The following is an 11,800-nucleotide window of genomic DNA, read 5'->3' as shown; positions in this document are numbered from 1 at the left end:
TATTTCAACTCAGAGCTATTTCCTGATTCTTGTTTTATTTCCTGACTCTTGTTCCTCTGAAAGAAAATGTTGAGCTACTGTGACTGAATTAAATTTTACAACTGTCTTAGAATTAGATTTAGAAATAAAGTACTAAATATTAGAAGTTTTAAAATAGCTAATGTAACTTTTAAGCAGGATAGTGCATTTGCTTGACATTTCCATTAAAATTAATGTATGATGATCATTATTTAAAAACTAATAAGGCAAGCAAGCTAGGCTCACTTACCAGTAAAGAGCATTTATTTTAACTGGACTTACTTTTAGGTAACAATGTGCAAGATTGTAATCACAGTTATTCTTATATTTATAGTCTTTCATTTTTGTGGAAACATTGAGGAAAAACCACCAGATAGTAATTGCATGTTGATATAGTGCTAAACACTTTGTCTAATACTGAACTGTCTGATAGCTAAGAAACATAATCAGGCAAGGTAGAAAGTATTGTGCCTTTTACATATTTCAAAATGTATAATGTAATTCATCTGAAGGCCAGATGTGGTATCTTCTTCCAATATCAAATAATCCTATGTAATGTATATGACTGACTAGTTCATCCATATATTTATCTTAAAATCTGAATGCGGGCAATGTATTTAGGTGGTATTTGACAGAGATATATTTGTACCATAAAGGACAGTACTATTAATACATTGATTTTGTCCTGTTAACTATTTAATGCCCATCTCTAAGCAAGACTAGGAACTGTTATTTTGATTGGATCAATCTTCCTGGTATATTCTAGATATTGGATAATAACTACAGTTTGCAATATTGGCAAATATTTGTACTACAGTTCCTATCTTTCCCATTCTATTTGGGGATAATTCAAATTGTAATCCAGCAAAATGGTTGGAAAACATGCTAGTGAAACAGCCTGCAAATAAATCTATTCAGTAAAATAGCTCTTATGATACAAAAACCAAATCCACAATATTATAATTTAGAATATAATAACAGCCTGTGACCCATTGGGTCATCGTTTCAGAAATATTTTCTTACCTAAACAGAAAAACACAATGACAAAGGGCAACATAGCAGTGAAAGCAGTGGCAACATCCAATATCCTGATAGCCTGATCGCAGCTGGCCACTCTCTGGCAGCCAATGGTGGCACCATTCTACCCCGCCTCTGGAGGGCTAGGGTCAGACTGGCCTACACTACCTGCAGGCAGAGGCATAGCAGTGCAACAACATAGAAAGGACCACAATTTTGCCAAATTTTAATTTCACAACAGTTGTGGGATCCAGTTTTTGGATGAATTCTGTAAGTTAGTACATTTGAAGTACCTTGGTTCAAAAATTGTTACACTACGTTGCACTGTTTCACTCAATTAAAGGTTACAGACTGACGAATTTTAGAAGTATATTGTATTATAGGCACATCAATAAAATGGCTACAGTGGAAGGGATAACAGAGATCAAAATATGCATGTATCGGAAAACAAATGGATGAGGTTGCATTCTTCCTTCTTGTTTCCCTGGTGCTTTCAACCACCTGAAGCCTTTTGGTCTCATTTTTCAATAAAAAGCAGTAGTGCACTGTATCTCCATTGTTATGTTTATTTTCTAAGAATGCTGTAGTATATAAGGAACATGCATACCTGGAGTATTCTTAGAAATAAAGATTATACTTGAAGCTGGAGAGTTTTCATTATAATATTCAATCTCCCTCCCTTCTCCCTTTCTTTCTCCCTCTCCCTATCTACATAAAGTAATATGCAATTTGAAGCTGGTAAATATAAAATAAAGGATAAAGAAGTGATTGTGGCTTATTCCACAAACCATGATTTTAAAATAATTGATTCTTGTGAGATATAAATTGATCTTAAAGAAAGTATAAAGCCAGCCCATTATACCATTGAGTTTCCTTCTCTCATACCAAATGCTGGCTAAGAATCCTAGAAATTGAAGGTAAATACATTTAAAGCACCTAGCTTGAAAAAAAGTTGCACTAGTTTGAGTCTAAATAATAATTTACACTGCACACACAAAGGCTGCTATAATTCTGCGATATTACAGTATGCAGTACAATGTCTGGAATAATACGGCAAGCTCATCTCAGACAATGCCATTCCTGATTAAGTGAAAATTAAGTATACTGCAACCATATGCCCCATCTTTGATTTGTAGGAAGCACTACTTTATGCCTAAGCTGTGTTATGTGTACAGTCACATCATTTCTGTCATCATATTTCATCTAATAACACTCCATGTAATAGTACCACCATTAAGAAGTAGCAAATGGATTACATAAAGGCCAAGAGGGATTTTAAAATAATAGAAGAACAGAGAAATGTTTGACATCAAATATTTTAGAAATGTATAATGTAGTGAAATAGGAGTATATAAAGCTTACTTCTTACTGAGTATAAATCATGCTTTTAAAGTCAGCTGTTACCAAAAGACAATAAACTGTATTTAAAGGTAAGAGATACCAGCCTTATTACTCTGAGGCTAGAATCCTGACTCTGTATGTTCTTACCAGTAAAGCTACTGACATCAGAATGTTTAACTTACTATGTTACTGATTAAGACAGGGTGATTTAAAGTTGCCTGCAATGGCTTGTAGCTGTTGCTACATATCTATTCATGGGGTTGATGGGTAAGCATAGGTTGTAGATGCCTGCAGACAGGTTGAGGCAAACAGATCTCAAATCCCAACTCTGTGTTGTGTGGAGGTACATCAGAGGTAGGTTGTTCCTAGTTCGGCCCAGTTCGGCTAATTGATAGTGATGGCGGTGGGAGGGTCTGCCCACAGGCCCGGATGCTTCTGTGAATGCGCAGAAGCATTGCACACATGCACACAAGCGAACCGGTAGTAAAAAAAATTGAAACCCACCACTGAGGTGCATGTCCTGCATGCTGATCAGTGGTGGATTCCTACTGGTTCAGACCAGTTCGGCCAAACCGGTAGTAGTTTGGCAGCCTGGGTCACTGGAACCGGCAGCGACCAAGGCTTGCCACGCCCCCAAACCAGTTCTCCCAGTGGTGCCATAGGTGCTGCCATCTTGTTTTTTGCTTCTGCATATGTGCAGAGCAATTTGTATTGCTCTGCGCATGTGCACGGCACACCCACGGCTAACCAGCAGTAGTGACTGCCGGAACCCACCCCTGGTCTTGATTTCTTGATTTGAATTCCTGTTCTGAGCTTTGCTATTTAAGTGCCCCCTAGCCAAAACAAACATTTGCAGAAATATAAATGGAACATCTATGCAACCGTCCCTGAACAACAGATGCATACATTCCCTAATGTGCAATGCTGGAGAAATCTACTCGATCTTAAGACATGGAAGATGTAACAAGTTTGGTCATCATCTTGTTTGTCATAGAAATCAAGTTCAGAATTGATACACTTAGCCTATCTATCCCTACATTTAACAGAAACCCCAGTTTTCAAAATAAAAATAATAAAAATAATGAGATTTGTCTTTTAATTGTGCACACTCAACAATCCCACCATAACTCGAAAGGTAAAAATAAAATGTAGCCCAGGCCAAATAAAGTTGTTTTCCCCTGCCCCAAAGCTGTCATTCTTCTCTTTTTTAAAAATTATCCCATGTTGGATAATTATCTGACAAGCATCTGCCATAGCAACAGACATAACAACTGTTGATAAGAAAGACAAAAAAGTTTGTATAATGGACATCACAATATCTGGAGACAGCAAAATAAATGAACTTGAAAAAGATTACAAAATATAAAGATCCGCAAATAGAAGGACTGTGGGAAAAGAAAGTAAAGATAGTACTAGTAGCAATAGGCACCTTGGGTGTACTCCCAAAACATCTGAAGCACCATTTGAACACCATCAGCATCAACAAAATCACTATTAGCCAGTAGCAAAAGGCAGTTTTACATGGAATAGCATACATCCTGTGATGATACCTTTAATATTAATAAGCACCAATAGCTGCCTACCCAGATCCTTGAGAAATACTTGAACAAAATGAACAAAAATGTCAAATCGAATCTAAACATCTGGATGCCTGTATGATCGATTATAATAATGATATGTATGCACTGCCTCATTAGGGGAAAGCTTTCTCATTCTTTCTACTCTTGTTTTACTTCTATGTGAAATCATAAAGGACACTGAACAATAAATAAACATGGAGTGTCTAATGGTGTCCTATTTTTGAAAAGGGCTCTTATCTTTGTATCCCAGCCCTCTGAACCCTGTTTTGCCTTTTTGCATGACAGGTTGGTCAGGGAAAATAAATTTAGCCCTCAATTAAACCATAAGAGCCCTGGATAGGTTTAGTTGCCTCCTTGACAATGTAATTCTCTGTAATCTAATTAAGGAAAGACAATTAAGTTTCCAGATATAAGAACTCTTGTGTCGTGCAGTTTCCTTTTATGGCTTAAATGAAGGAGAAACTACCAGATATTTGATGCATTGTTTTTTGTGTGTGCCCCTTCTAGTCAATCCTTAATCCTGGCAACTGCCTAGATAAGTCTCTGCAGTTTTTCTGGCAAGATTTGAGAAAATTTGGGGAATGTTTGTCATTGCCTCCTTCCTGACTAAAAGAGAATGACTGACCCAGCTGGTTTTGGTCCTAAGGCAGAATTAGAATTCATGGTTTCCAACTGGATGCCTTAACAACTGCATCAAACTGATTCTTGCTAGATAAATGTAGTACTTTGACTGAATATAAAAATGAAAGCATTTAACTCAGTTGATTGTCTTTGGTAACATTAAGATATTCCTTCTTACAGGCATTGCAAATTAAATCTGGTACTTTTTCCTGCCTTTTCCACAGTCTACTTTTTTTCAATTCTCCTATTAATGGCAATTAATAGGAGAATTGGAAATACTAATTATTTAGATAATAAGTATTCCCCGTGGTAAAATCCCATTTTATTTGTCCTACCATCATTTTCAATCTCTTTTATCTTTCTCCTTCCAATTGTCTAGAAGGACCAAGATTCAGCCCTCTTCCCTTCTCATTCAGAGAAACAGGAAAAGCATATGTTCCATTCCATTATCACTGTAGTTAAAACTTATCCCAGGTTTAAAATGGTAGGGATAGATGAAAGTTTTCTTTATTGTCTGTCTCCAAAAGCCCTCTCCTCTTTGTTCAAAGCCAACAAGACCATTGGGATTGCAAAACTCTCCCTCTCTTATTTCAGCAATGAAGTGTTTTTCAGTGCAGAATTGTTAGGGGCAATAGGATAGTCTATTCTTGTATCTCCCCTCATCAGTTGCTTCCTCCCACTCTCTCTCTTCAGGCTGCTTTTTTATAGTCTAATTCAGGGCTGTCAAACTTGTGGCCCACAGGCCAGATGTGTCATGCACTGGCCATGCCCACATCCAGTTTAACAAAGGAGGGGAGTTGCAATATGTCACATAACAATGCTGTGACGATGCAAGTTTGACACCCCTGGTCTAGTTGTTCCTGAAGGTTGAGCTTCCTGAATCTTCTTGAAAAAATTTCTGAGACAAATAAAATCCAGGGGGCAAAGTGAGAATGGTAGTTATTTGACTGATTGATTATGATGAAGTCAGTGTCATATCTTAGCAACTACATAAATAGATTTTGTCCATGAATGGAAGCCTAGGTTATTTCAAAGGATGATGGAGTTAAAAGCATAGACATAATTGTAAGTATTATGAGTAAAAGCTATTATGAGTAAAAGATCTGTCAAGTGAAGAATGGTCTCTTGTAATTTCACAAATATAATCTGGGGATATTCCACAATATGGGAAAGTGGAGGGGATGCAGACAGTGTGATCTTAATTGTCTGCCCTTTTTCTAGAATAACAAACAAAACAGCAGTGATGATCTTTACAGAAAATGCTAGGAGGAAATGAACATGGAACCCCATAGTAAGAATACATCTTCTTGAAGTGGATCTAAAAGTTTCTATACCAGTGGTTTCCAATGTGGGGCCCATGGCCCACAGGGGGGCAATTTTATTTTTAATGGGGACAATTTGAACCTTGTTTGAACCAAGTTAATGGCTTTTTAGGCTTCCTCTGCATGAATAGAGTTCACTTTTTGAGTAAAGTAAGAATTATATGCCATGTGGTGGGGAGGCATCAGGATTTTAGAGATGCTTAGGTAGGGCATGGCCAAAAAAAGGTTTTAACGACTGCAGAACAACTGCTCTATCCTTAAAAGGGAAACTATTTTATCTCTGAGGAGAAATATTGCATAAAAAGAGCTTGCAGATGTCCTTCATAATACTCTTACTGCTACTTCTCCATTGTGTTCTAAATGTGCCACATGCACAGGAGTTTATTTTTAAATGTTCATATGAAATGTGAAACTCACATTCCCCACTTACATGTGTGCACCTGGACCTAGTTAACTTACTGGGTCTGTTTGTTGCTGTTAAATACTTTTTAAGAGGTTTATGTGATATTATTTTTAAGTTCTCTTATCTCTTTGTTGCCTCAGTCATGGTTAAAAATGCCTTAATTTATGTGTTTGATAAATATTAGATTTTGGAATGGGATCATATTTGCAATACTGAAAGGGCAGTCTTTTTGCTGGCAGCTTTGACCATCTGTTTGGAAGTGTTACACAGAATAAATGCAGAACCCATGCTTCCCTCCACTTTCCTAATAGCTAAGTGGCACTATCGGATATGACAGCACAAACCATCTGTCAGGCATCTGTGCACGTGCTGTTTTTTATGTACAACATACTGTTGCACATAGGAATCCCAGTGTTGTTTCCAGGATTCAAATATATTCAGATATATATTTGTATGTATGTATGTATGAGTGTGTGTGTGTGTATAACCAAGTCCTATTAAATTCAATAGAATTTATTTTCTGGTTTGTATAGCCACCTTTTCCAATCTGGTGTCCTCTAGGAGAATTGGGATTGTAGCTAACAGACTGTTAGCATAAATATGGCTTATGGAGAAAAATATGGGAACGATTATTCTAATGTATCTTCAGGTTACCAACTAAGGGAAAGGATATTTCAGAAAGCAGCCTTCCAATGAAATCTTATCCATTCTGACTCAGAAGTTAGTCTCATTGTTTACAGTACAGTAGAACCTATTCCCATGTAAAGTACCATACGTAACACTGTATTAGTTACTTGAAATAAGCCATCAGCACACTGAAAGTAGTTTAAAATTTTAAAATAAAAACATCTGAGTATAATGTAATTATCTCAGTGGTAATTCCATTTTCCCAAAGTCACAGACTTGTTTTATTGAAGCTGAAACAAATCTGTAGGAATACATCAGAAATTTTATTTAAATTTTTAAAATGTTTAATGAAGATAAAAATAAGATGTAACAAGAAGATATACTTACCTAGGATAGAAATTACAATAAATTTATAGGAATGGTACTGTTTCACCACAAACATCAAAGTTGCACTATCTTTGTTCAGCAAATATTATAATTTAATTATCTAAGTATAGATTCTATCATTTCCTTCTTTTCCTTAAGACTGCTCAAATATGTTTTTATTGCGGTTGGGGTCAAGTCAGTGGTAACTTATATGTACAGCCAGAAAATTTCACATCAGAGGCAGCTCCAAATCTGAGTATTTCTGCTGAAAAAGATAGCTAATGCAATTGCGTTCAACCAATCAGCTCTGCAAGAAAGAGCTATTACCATTGCATTTTTATGGAATTTTCCAGGTTTCAATATTTAATTAGAGTTTCCCTGAAAGGAGACTATTGGAGGTAGATTTTTTTTCTGATTTGCATAGTTATTAAGCTTTGTAAATATAATACAGTAATGATACAATCACCCCAGAAACAGTATTTCATTCAAAATAACTGACATGCACATAATATATAGAAACAAAATTGGCACTTAATAATGTATACCACAAAGAATCTGTCCTAGTATAGACTGTTATTTTGCATTTAACATTTATGTTACTTTTATGACTAATTTCTTAAGATTCATTTTTCTGTCATAATCTTGGTCTATAATTACTTCCGTGAATGTTGAAAATTATGTGATATTTACAAAATAGTGACATCAGCAGCCAAAATAAGAGCTTCTAGACAATCATTTCCTTCCTCACATCATTTAACTCAATGTTGATTGCAGATGTTTCCAAAAAATTAGGATGTGCTTATATCTTAAACCAGATTAAAAATATTGACAAACCTGTAACTTTTAACACTTTTCTCTCTTTAGTTAGTTTTCATGCATCAGTTCACCATGTAAATTATATATCAGTCATCTTTTCAAATAGTAAGGTATATACAATTTTGAAAATTTCATGAACAGGAAAAAAATTTAAACATAAAATAAAAATGGATAAAATCTCATTAGAACTAAGATTTTGATTGTTTTTAATATTTTTTAAATCAGTAATCTTTATTATAAAATTCTCAAAATTCATAGAACTGTAGATCAAGATTACTACATAAAAGATGTCTTAAAAATTAATTATAAAATGAACGTAAATGTTAAATACAATGTTAAAAGTCTATACTAGGACATCTTCTTTGTGGTATACAATGTTAAGTCATAAAACATTATCTTAGTTAGACTAAAAAGGATGGTACATACAGCTGCTATGTTGCAAATTCCCAAAATAAGCCCAGGGATTGAGAAATGGGGGAATATTTGATTCATAGACCTTCTCCAATCTAAACTTTCAGAATTCAGCTGCAGTGTTTTTTCAGTTATATATTCAAGAGATGTATGGTGATGTCTCAGAGTATCTTACCAAAATGGAGAATTACTTAGGAACATAGAAAATGTCATTACTTTCAATAGCTGTCCATAAACAAGATTATCTATTTGAACCAAAGCCCAGATGAATCATGGACACGGGAACAGTATATTTATTTATGTAGACAAGTGTAAAATCATACATTTTTATTAGTTCGATAAGTTAATCACATTTCACTCCCGTAGAAGGCATTTCCGAACCTTCCAAATATGCTCTAGCCAGAGGTGAAAGTATATATATCAGTACTAAAGTCCAAATGGTTCTATTGTTTTTAAGTTCAGAGTGTACTGAATCTCTTCATTTCTTTTTGGGGGGGGGGTAATCATAATTAATTTCAAGCAGTGACAGACAACTCCCAGATGAATAGTTTTTATGAACTCTGAACTGACTTTGCATTCTTCCCTGGAAAAGATTAATGTCAGGTAATTGACAAGACCACAGCATAAAACCATTTCAGAATAATAATGTTTAATGATGCCTTAGTGTTTGAATGATCCCTTTTGAAATTCATGAATGTTGTGACCTTCTCACTTCAGGAAATAGTTCTGTGGAAAGGAAACTTTCATCTCTGTACTTCACTGTACATATCCTAAATGAAAGCCAGCCATACAGAGAACAGGACAATATTCATAAACTTTCTATTGAACTCTGATCTTGGCATATCAGAGATATATACTCTGTATAAGTGAAGAAAATAAAGATTTTCTTGCAATGGCAGGGAATGTTTTTTATCCCCCTCTAATTGTCATATGACAATTTGTCCTGTTCTAGGAATCCTCATGCAGGAAAATATGGAGTGTGAGTACATTTACAAGAAAATTGTGTTTTATTCATGATAGTAATGCCAAGCCACTGCACATGACTTTGTTGTAGTTGCAGTTTCATCACCCTATTCTTCCTTTTAATATGTGCTACTCTTGATGAAGACTATTGGCAATCTTTTATAATGAACATTTTATGATTAAGTTGAATTAAAACTGCTTCTGAAATAAATGGGGCTTAGAAACGTTTATAGCACATTCCTTATAATCAAGCCTATTGAAATGTGTTGCCAGAGTAAAAGATATTTCTTTAAGATTAGCCACAGGATTTGCTCTAGTAGATGAACATAAAATGAGGGGTAAGAAATGTTCAGATTAACTTCCGTGGCATAATTTTATTTGCACAAAGCAGCTCTTTAATTCTGGATCTGTAAAGAGAATGTACTAGGGTTTCCCAGACTAATAGTAAATATTTATTTTGGTGACATCTAGTTTAAGGTAATTGACTGCCCGCTGCCAATTACCTCCACCAGACCGATTAGATCGCACAGAGCAGGCCTCCTCCGAATTCCATCCGCCAGCCAGTGTCGACTGGCGACTACCCGGAGGAGAGCCTTCTCTGTGGCTGCTCTGACCCTCTGGAACGAACTCCCCGTGGAGATTCGCACCCTCACCACCCTCCAGGCCTTCCGCATAGCCCTTAAAACCTGGCTGTTCCGACAGGCCTGGGGCTAAAGAATCGTTGCCCCTATCTCGAATGGTATGATTGTTGCGTGTTTTTTTAAATTATGTATTGTTTTTGTGTTGTTGTTAACTGTCTGTATCTCCCTTCCCTTGTTTGAGTTGTGAGCCGCCCTGAGTCCCTTCAGGGAAAAGGGCGGCATACAAATGAAATAAAACTCTAAACTCTAACTCTTTTGTGAAATACATAATTTAAATTACATGTAGCTATGAGTAGTAGTGTAGTTATGGGTACCTGTTAGTATTTTTCAATTCATGCTATTATTTAACTTTTGAAAAACAATAACACCAAATGTTTAACTTGTGAAATACACTCTTCCAAATCAAATTAAACATTGACTATAAAACATCATTATGTTTTTTACTTCTATTTTATTTTACAGAAATATTTTCTTTTTATTAACTTTGTGCTTAACTAAACCAAAGTAGCAAAACAGCTACCCCTTGTGACAGTAAGCATGAATTTACTGTGCAATGGTTTTTTTAAAAAAAAAAACTTTTGATAAAGAAAATATCGTAAATAAATACAAAAAAATACTATTTAGGTATTTCAATATCTGCAAAAATAAACATGTGGGGGTTGTACATATATGAGTTTCTAACAGAATGAGTTCAAAATTCAACTATTGATTAAAGCGCCTATAATTCTTTGCTGATATTTAGTGATCTTCTGGAATAATTGCCCCACCAGAGACAGTAAAGTTTAAAAATAAATGAATGAAGGAGGGCATGTATGCCCACCACAACTTTTGATTTTTTTCCTCCCCAACCACTTAATCCTATCTTTGTTTTGGAACAGTGAGTGGAAGGAAAGAGCTGGAAGCAGCACTTCAACTTGCCACCCTACTGCCTTTTCCAAATGGGGAAATTACACTGTTTTTTAAATGTCTTAATTCATTTTCCTCTTCGCCTTGGTCTGGTTCGGCTGGATATCCAGTCCGTTTTATAAGCCAATTGTTCTTTTGCTGGCTTTTTCTCTATACCAAGTTCAAACACATCCAGTTCTATTTTCTGCTGGTTTTCCTGCCCCCAGAGAAATGGGGTAGAATTCTTTGCTGTTTTACACAATTTCTTTGTCCAACATTCTTGTGGAGTGAACAAATAAAAGTGTTTAATCCAATGAATGTTGTGCAGGTGACACTGAAAAACTGATTAAGGTGTCTTAAAAGCAGGCCCTATTTAATGCAGTGTTTCTCAATCTTGCCCGCTTGAAAATGTAAGGAGATGCTGGCTGAGGAATCCTGAGAATTAAAGTCCCCACATCTTCAAGTGGCCAAAGTAGAGAAACACTAGTCTAATAAACGAAAGTGGTGCTCATAGGACTCCCTCGGCAGCGAACATAGTAAGAAGCAGTAAGAATATTCAACAGTAATGTTTTGTTGCCCTTCATTTTAGAGCAGGGGTCTTCAACCTTGGCAAGTTTAAGACTGGCGGACTTCACCTCCCAAAATTCCCCAGCAAGCAATGCTGGGAAAGAAGAAGCTTCTTTAGCTCTGACTAGATAGTGGGGAATGGAAGGATTTATGTTCCTTGTAGAAAGTTGGTCATTTGCATCCTTTTAGAGGGTCTTTGAAGCACTTGGAGATTTATCTGTG

Source organism: Thamnophis sirtalis, unplaced genomic scaffold (genome assembly GCF_051295495.1).
Source record: "Thamnophis sirtalis isolate CommonGarterSnake01/CBP01778 unplaced genomic scaffold, rThaSir2_p1.2 scaffold_5, whole genome shotgun sequence".
NCBI lineage: Eukaryota > Metazoa > Chordata > Lepidosauria > Squamata > Natricidae > Thamnophis > Thamnophis sirtalis.
This window is presented reverse-complemented; position numbering follows the sequence as displayed.